This window comes from Amphiura filiformis, chromosome 1 (assembly GCF_039555335.1).
Source record: "Amphiura filiformis chromosome 1, Afil_fr2py, whole genome shotgun sequence".
NCBI classification, from domain to species: domain Eukaryota; kingdom Metazoa; phylum Echinodermata; class Ophiuroidea; order Amphilepidida; family Amphiuridae; genus Amphiura; species Amphiura filiformis.
Genome location: NC_092628.1, coordinates 70,205,977 through 70,213,638, shown reverse-complemented (window position 1 = coordinate 70,213,638; position 7,662 = coordinate 70,205,977). Strand labels below are relative to the sequence as shown.

At 35.1% G+C, this 7,662-nt stretch overlaps 2 non-coding genes across 2 annotated transcripts; one reads left to right on the top strand and one right to left on the bottom strand.

Annotated features, from left to right (window-relative positions):
• Positions 1-3,763: 3,763 nt before the first annotated feature.
• Positions 3,764-3,836, top strand: Trnak-cuu (transfer RNA lysine (anticodon CUU)). The gene has a single exon. It is a non-coding gene; the product is annotated as a tRNA-Lys (tRNA).
• A 3,753-nt stretch (positions 3,837-7,589) lies between these two features.
• Trnak-cuu (transfer RNA lysine (anticodon CUU)) lies at positions 7,590-7,662 on the bottom strand. Its single transcript has one exon. It is a non-coding gene; the product is annotated as a tRNA-Lys (tRNA).

Genomic DNA, 7,662 nt, shown 5'->3' with positions numbered 1-7,662 from the left:
CCATATACCAATATAACAATGCTGCTGCATTAGCATGACAATAATAGCAATGACCCCATGTGTCAATCTAATATTTACCAATCTTTAAAGTGACTGATAACGGCACAAAATAATAAAATAAACTTCTTTTAGCTAATGATTTATCTATTTATATTATCGTTTCACCCTCTCTCTCTTATTTCGAATTTCAATTGTGACATCGAAGACAGCAGCAACAACAGCAACAGCAACAACCACATCACTAATAATGATAAAATAAAAAAATAAATAAATAAAAACATTGTTCAAACGGAGCTGCCCAGCCCTTGTCCTGATATTTGAAGCTATTTGAAATGCCTAAATTCTGAAAGTCAGCTTTCTTGTTAATATGATACACATGATCTTTGCCCAGAATAAATCTGATAACTTTGTTCTGAGCACCAGTCTGATCGAATGATATTTAGAAATAGCGCAATACCAGGAGGAAATAGAATAGTCAAACAAGCAAAAACAAGAGCTGAGCAGACTTTTTTCTTCACTTTTGGATTTTAAAAAATTTGCTTGTCTATAGAGGAGGAATTTCAAACGAGAGTTAACTTGTTTCACAATGTTGGTTGCAATTTCCTCACCATCAAGAAAGTTCTAGACCAAAACAACAGTATGCTTAGAGCGTAGACTAATTATTTGACCATTGTCCTGGATCTTTGTCGGAATATATCAAAGCATACTGGCATACTGCAACATAACGCAATTAATAGAAGTGGACATGTCATAGGAATAAAAGAGGACCTAAATACTACCTTGGGGAACTCCGCATGTGGATCAGACTCAACCCCATCAACTTGAACAATTTGTTTACGATCAAAAAGATAAGACTCAAACCAGGCTGTGATTTTATGGTCAACACTGTCAAATGTCTTCTGTATATCTAATAAAACCATCCCAGTTTATATAGTCATCATATAATTCAGCCATTTTGGTTGCTATACCTATATATGTATATGTAGGCCTATTATGTAAACAACATAAAAATACATGACCATGTTCATTCATTCATTCATTCATTCATTCATTCATTCATTCATTCATTCATTCATTCATTCATTCATTCATTCATTCATATTTTATTTTCATCAATCATCAACATCAAATTACAAGTGACACTAGCAGCTCAACAAAGTAATAATATGAACCATGTCTCGTTTGTCGGTCTGCATGATGGTCTTGCTTTGGGCCCAAAATAGGGTACAATTGCAAAATTTTTCATGCGGAGCGCGCTAGCATAACTGGCCTATCAACATAATCAATTCATCAATTAGGAAAATTCCTCTTCATCTTGGACTTAAATAGTCTGATATTGAAAATTTTTCAATCACGCCTGATTCCGAGTTAGTTACAAATGAAAATGGTCCTTGCGTCAAGCTTGCAGTCTAGATATAGTCTACCACGTTTAAAAAAATGTAATGCCCTCCCTGCGCATATATATCCCTGCTAGTATATCGGACCAGCTTCAGCAAGGTGGTTAATTATCCGTTAATATAATGGGCGCAAACCTGTCAGCGGCCTCTAAAGATGCCTAGTTCCATTAGCCTGTTTTAAGAATAATAGGGAAATAGCATATTTAATTGCCAAAAAAGAAAGATAGGGGGCCTAAGCTTAGCTCCCACTTCCGTAAATGCAGATTTGACCTTTAATACACCTTTATTTATATCATGATCATATGTATGTATACTTTGAATTACCCACCATTTTGTAATCATTTTAAATCCGTTGTCTGCTGTTGCTGTGTGATTTTTGGTAGGCTATTAAAATCTATAAAGCCTCAATGTACGATTTCCGTTACATTTTAATTTTGTTATTCTTTATTCAAAATGTTGTAATAATATTAGTAGTAACTGACGGGAAGGGTTGCTGTCTAGTTTAAGTTGAAATAACAAGGTAAAGTGAAAGAAACCCCACTGGTTATTTTGGCCATTTAACATGCAGTTCTATGGGAGGACATATTATCATAATTTTTAAATTATGTGATAATATATCGAACTTTGCTCTGTTGACCTACAAAGACAACAAATTTGACCAACTCCATTTAGGTGCAAGTTGGGACATGTGTAAACATTACAAATATGGAAAAAAAATCAGGTTTGAAAAAAAATAACCAATTTCATATTATAAGATCGTACATTATGGCTTTAACTTGACTTATATATAAAAAATCCTCCTCGATCTTTCTGGACACAAAGCAACAATTAAAATAAAATCGGTCGGTTCACAATAAACCTCGTCGTGACCATCTAATAACATATAGGTGGTCTATGGTTTTAGCTGTTTGACCAGTAGGCATGGTAGGCCTAACACAAAGCCGTGTTTACTGTTGGAGATTTTAAAACTGGACGAGGTATAAGTTAATCATCATATTTTCTTCAAAACGGTGGTCAGAGCCCAATATTAAAAGTACATTTTGGCACTGCGGATTTAATTACACTTAACTTATCAAAATGAATAGATTCCTCTTCAGAGGGGATTTACAAGGTATTCAATTTTATATGGGTTCTCTTCAAAAATGGTAAATTGAATAAGAGGTAAAATTTCATATAAAATATTAACACTTGTCAGAAATATAGAAGTATGGTTCTTCTTATGCTTATTTGTTATATTTCTGATATTAAGTATGAAGCTTTTTTTACCTTTGACCCCTTATTCAATTTACAATTTTGAAAAGGAACCTTGTAAAATTGAAGAGAAACAGTCGGAATCTATTCATTTTGATAAGTTTGTTTTAAGAGGCCTATACATAGGCTTAGCAAGATTTTCAACATGGGGGGGGGGGGGCTGAAACTTGAAACAAATTTTGTGGGGCCATACTGGGGGCTGCGCGAAGGGTCCCCCCGTTGTCAGAAAATTTTGCAAAATATAGGTCACAAAGACCACTTTTCCCTCTATTTTATCACAATTTTTTTAGTTCACCTAGGATTATTGGGGGGGCTGAATGGTATTCTAGCCCCGCACCAAAAGTCCCCCGGCTCCTAAGCCTATGCTACATTGCAATTATGGGTGATTCCCGGGGGTTGATTAATTTTATCACGACATTTTATACATTGTTAATGACTAAAAACGGCAGTCTCTCATTGTTCAGCACCGTAAGATGATCAAAGTAAGAAATTAGCAAATTAATGTAGGCCCTAGATCTAATTAAAGTGAGAAAGTGTCAAATAAAAATCAAATGATTTTAAAAATATTTTGCAATTCTCAATTTTGGATGGGGGGCAGTAAATTCAAAATCAATTGTGAAGGGCCTAAAGCCCCGGCCTAAAGCATCGTATAAATAGTATGGTTGGGTACCATCTGGCATAGCAAATCAATGTCTTTATGCCCTCTATAGTCAGATGATAGATAAAGCGGATATTGATTCATTAGTCATTGATTCATTGCATGCTCAACATGTGCATAGCTTTTTAATACGAATTTGAAAATGCGTGCTCAAACAACTAGCAAACCGCGGGAAATATGTATATTCCCGCGAAACTAAACCAAAACAACCAAAAATAGAATTGAGTTACATTGACTGAAGAAGATGATTTTATTCATTTTATTTTATTTGCCATTAAAAAATGCACATTTAACGACAGGTAATAATATAATACATTTTATTATAAATTATAGGCCTATATATAAAATAAAAATAAAAATAATAATAAAAAAATAACCACGATTGATGAGTTTTGGCTTGGTAAATCGGGCTGAAGTGTTGGTATAAAATATACATATGCTACATTCAACTATGGTAGCCCGGCTAGCTCAGTCGGTAGAGCATGGGACTCTTAATCCCAGGGTCGTGGGTTCGAGCCCCACGTTGGGCGCACAATTTTTTGATATTTTGTTGTTGATATTTTTAAATTTTTGAAAACATTTTTAAAAGACTTTGAAATGATTTAGGAAAACTTATGCATAAAATAAGCTTAGATAACAAAGATCACTTCTAAGTCTTTTTGTGACACTCGAGGATTTATCCCTCAGCCCGATTTTTTTTATTAAATAAAAAAGAAAAGAAAAAGGCCCATCCTTTCATGTGACCTAATTTTTACATTGAAGGAAACAATAAATAAAAAAAAAAATTATACCTCCCTACCTCATTAATTCATGAAAATCCTCAACAAGAACCAAAACATTAAGTTTTTAATTATAGGCCTACGGCATAAACCTAAAGTTTTAAGTCAATAGGTCTTATAGATATCAGGCGGAGGGATGGAAGCGTAAGTGACGGATATTATAATTATACTAAAGTACATGTCCACACCACTCTTCGCCAGCCACATTTCCCTAACATAATATGAAATTTAAAAAAGATATAAATTAAATTTATTTTTGCAGAGGCGCCGGCGGGGTTCGAACCCACGCTGCACTGACATACAGTATTGACATAACACCAGCGCCTTAGACCGCTCGTCCGTCCGTAAAGGCTTGCTGGTGCCATGATGAAAATTAAAAAATATAATCGCAACTTCATTACTTCAACATACCACGTGACAAGCAAAGACAGAAAATGTACCATATTTTGGAATTTTATTTGTTTAAAAACATTAATGTGTAAGTTAATAGCGCTCAATTGTTGATAACTGCGTGTTCTATATACAATAAAATGAGCCTACGCACAATAGTTTTTTCATACATTATATCGATTTTTTATTCTTAATAGATGCACTATCTAATCCTGCACATTATGACACCACATTGAATCTAATGTGACCTCAAGAAGTAAAGTTACAAGCAATTGAATAGACGAAGGTCCAGTTTTAAAAGTGACAAACTGGCCTATACAAGGCGAAAAAAATATTCCAACAAGCGCAACAAAGAGACAACACAGTTTCTTCAATGGAGCGTTATTTAAAGCAGTTTTTATTTCAGTTTTACTTCTCTGTACTTTTCATAACTTTAATTTTATTTGTCAGTTCTTTTGTTTCAGTTTTCTTTTGTTCCTTTTGTATTAAATTAAAGCCAAACGCATAAATTAGCCATTCATTGTGGTCTGTGGCGTTTTGAATATAGGCCAGTTTGTCACTTTTGAAACTGGACCTTCGTCTAATCAAATGCTTGTAACTTTACTTCTTGAAGTCACATTGGATTCAATGTGGTGTCATAATGTGCAGGATTAGATAGTGCATCTATTAAAAAACAAATTTACTTCAATATTGTTCAGTTTGGAAATTGTGATTATTTTTCTAAGTGTAAGGATACTTTATTAGCGCAGTATAGTATGTCGGTGCATGTGGCGTGGCCTACCACTTTTCTTGTAGCTTCTTGTATACACGTCGATGTTTTCATCATTTATACAATAAATCCACATTAAAATTTTTCTTATTCTAACAGCAAGCGTTTCTAAAATGCAGTATGGCGAAATGTGGTGTAGTACATGTCAATGAATAGACCAAGACATTTCACTCCTTTGTTTTTGTAGAATTTTCATCATCAAAATAGGCCTACCGTGTTTAAGTGAATTGGGATATCATACTGCAGTTACTGTCCGTTTTCCTATACAAAATACACAGTGCTCTTACCATTGACGCGTACGTTAGAAGTATGGGGATTTAACTAGTTAACGTCGCTGTGTGAAAAATAACCGGCCAATATTAAAAGTACTCAAAATTCTAGAAAACATAGTTTTGTAACATGTCCTAAATTTTTAGCTAATTTAGATGTTTGGAAATATTCGTACTTTGGCGTTTTAGTGTATGTTATAGGTAATAGTACATTGCCTAGTTAACGTCGCTGTGTGAAAAATAACCGGCCAATATTAAAAGTACTCTTCTAAAATTCTAGAAAATATAGTTTTGTAACATGTCCTAAATTTTTAGCCAATTTAGATGTTTGGAAATATGCGTACTTTGGTGTTTTAGGAAGGATATGTAAACGACAGATAACACCAAAAAATATGAAGAAATTATTTCCAAACCGTGTTAAGTCAACAATCATTATGTTGCTCATTTTCAAGAATGCTGGTTAACAAAAAGCAGACCATTGTCTCATTTCGTGAACAAAGGTGCACATACCATTGTTTCCTTGCGTTTCCTTTATAATCGGTTACCCAACTGAAGCTGTAATACCAGCTCATTGCGATACCGCACATATAAAACAGACACATGTGCACAACCAGAGAAGATCTGATTTAATCAGTTGAGCTGTTTTCAATGAGTGTTATCTTGGTTTAATAGCTTTTAATGGGGTTTAAGTCCTGCAAAGTTCGTGGTGAATTCTACTGTAGACATGACTGCATCATGTTTCATAATTTTATAATTTTGACCCCTGTTTGACCTTCATTGACCCCTACCAAAAATGCCTGACACTTTGAAGAGGGCTGCCCAAGCCAAATTTTGGCCCGAGTAGCAGTGGCGTAACTAGCGGGGACAGGGGGGGGGGGTGCCCCGGCGCCACCCTTAGGGGGCGCCAAATTGACCAATTCAGCATCGATTCTGCGCCCCTCCAAGCGATGAAATTCAAAATTTTCGCGCGCTTCGCTCGCATTTCAGCACAAAATCAATTTTGAATATTTTAAGACCGATCGATATTCAACTTCTAGTAACCAAAATTAATTAATTGTCCAAAATTTCGCACGACCAACTTTATTCAGAGTATTACATTCCATGAAGAAAAAAAATGCAAAAAATTGATCTTCGCTGTATATGGACAAGTGTTTTTTTTGTGTGACATTTGACCCCTTGCAAAATTAATCAAGCAGACATCCTTGCTCACAAATATCGATTTTTATTTTTTCTGAAAAAAATGTAAAAAAAATGCTCATAGTCAAAAAATCCTGATTTATTGATAAATTTTGAGGAAATTGGACATGAGCGACTATTATTTCTTCCAAATATATTTCTTAACAAATTGACACCAAATATGACTAAAAACAACATAGGCCTATTTGACCGACCAAAGTTACCCCGCTGACCGAAGTTACCCCATTTTACGGTAAGGTCCCAAATACCTATGTCAATGACCAGAGAAATACATTTATTTCCAATATTTATATTTATATTTTCCCAGTGTCCAAAATTCAGTAGATTTCTTGTACAATGTATAATGTAGGCCTACATGCGGTAGGCCTACTGTTAAAGCTTGTTAATACGGTACGGTACATGTAGCTAGACCTACATTTATACATGTAGAATTCCCCATGCACACTACGCCCAGCACAATATATTACCACTGGCTTGAAGCGTCGGGTGTGGGGTGGAGTGGTGGTGTGTGTGGGGGGGGGGGGTGCTGGAGGGCGTCCCGGCATTCCCCCGACCCCGAAATTTCTGATTGGTATGTTTTCCTAAATCATTCCAAAGTCTTTAGGCCTAATGTTTTGAAAAATCTAAAAAATTAAGAAAATTACAAATTTGACAAATCCCAGAACTTTGTCGGGAGGGAAGGGAACGAGAACCAACATTTTTGCGGCCTAAAAAGGCTAACCAAAATAAAATAGAGCAACATCTGAGGTATTGGTGCTAAATGCACTTTTATTTTATTTTATACGGAAAGCTTGAATAATAAAAAAATCTGTCATTTGAAGATAATTTGAAACAGCGTGAATATGATGTTTACAAATTAAAAAATTGAAAAAATAATTGCGCCCAACGTGGGGCTCGAACCCACGACCCTGGGATTAAGAGTCCCATGCTCTACCGACTGAGCTAGCCGGGC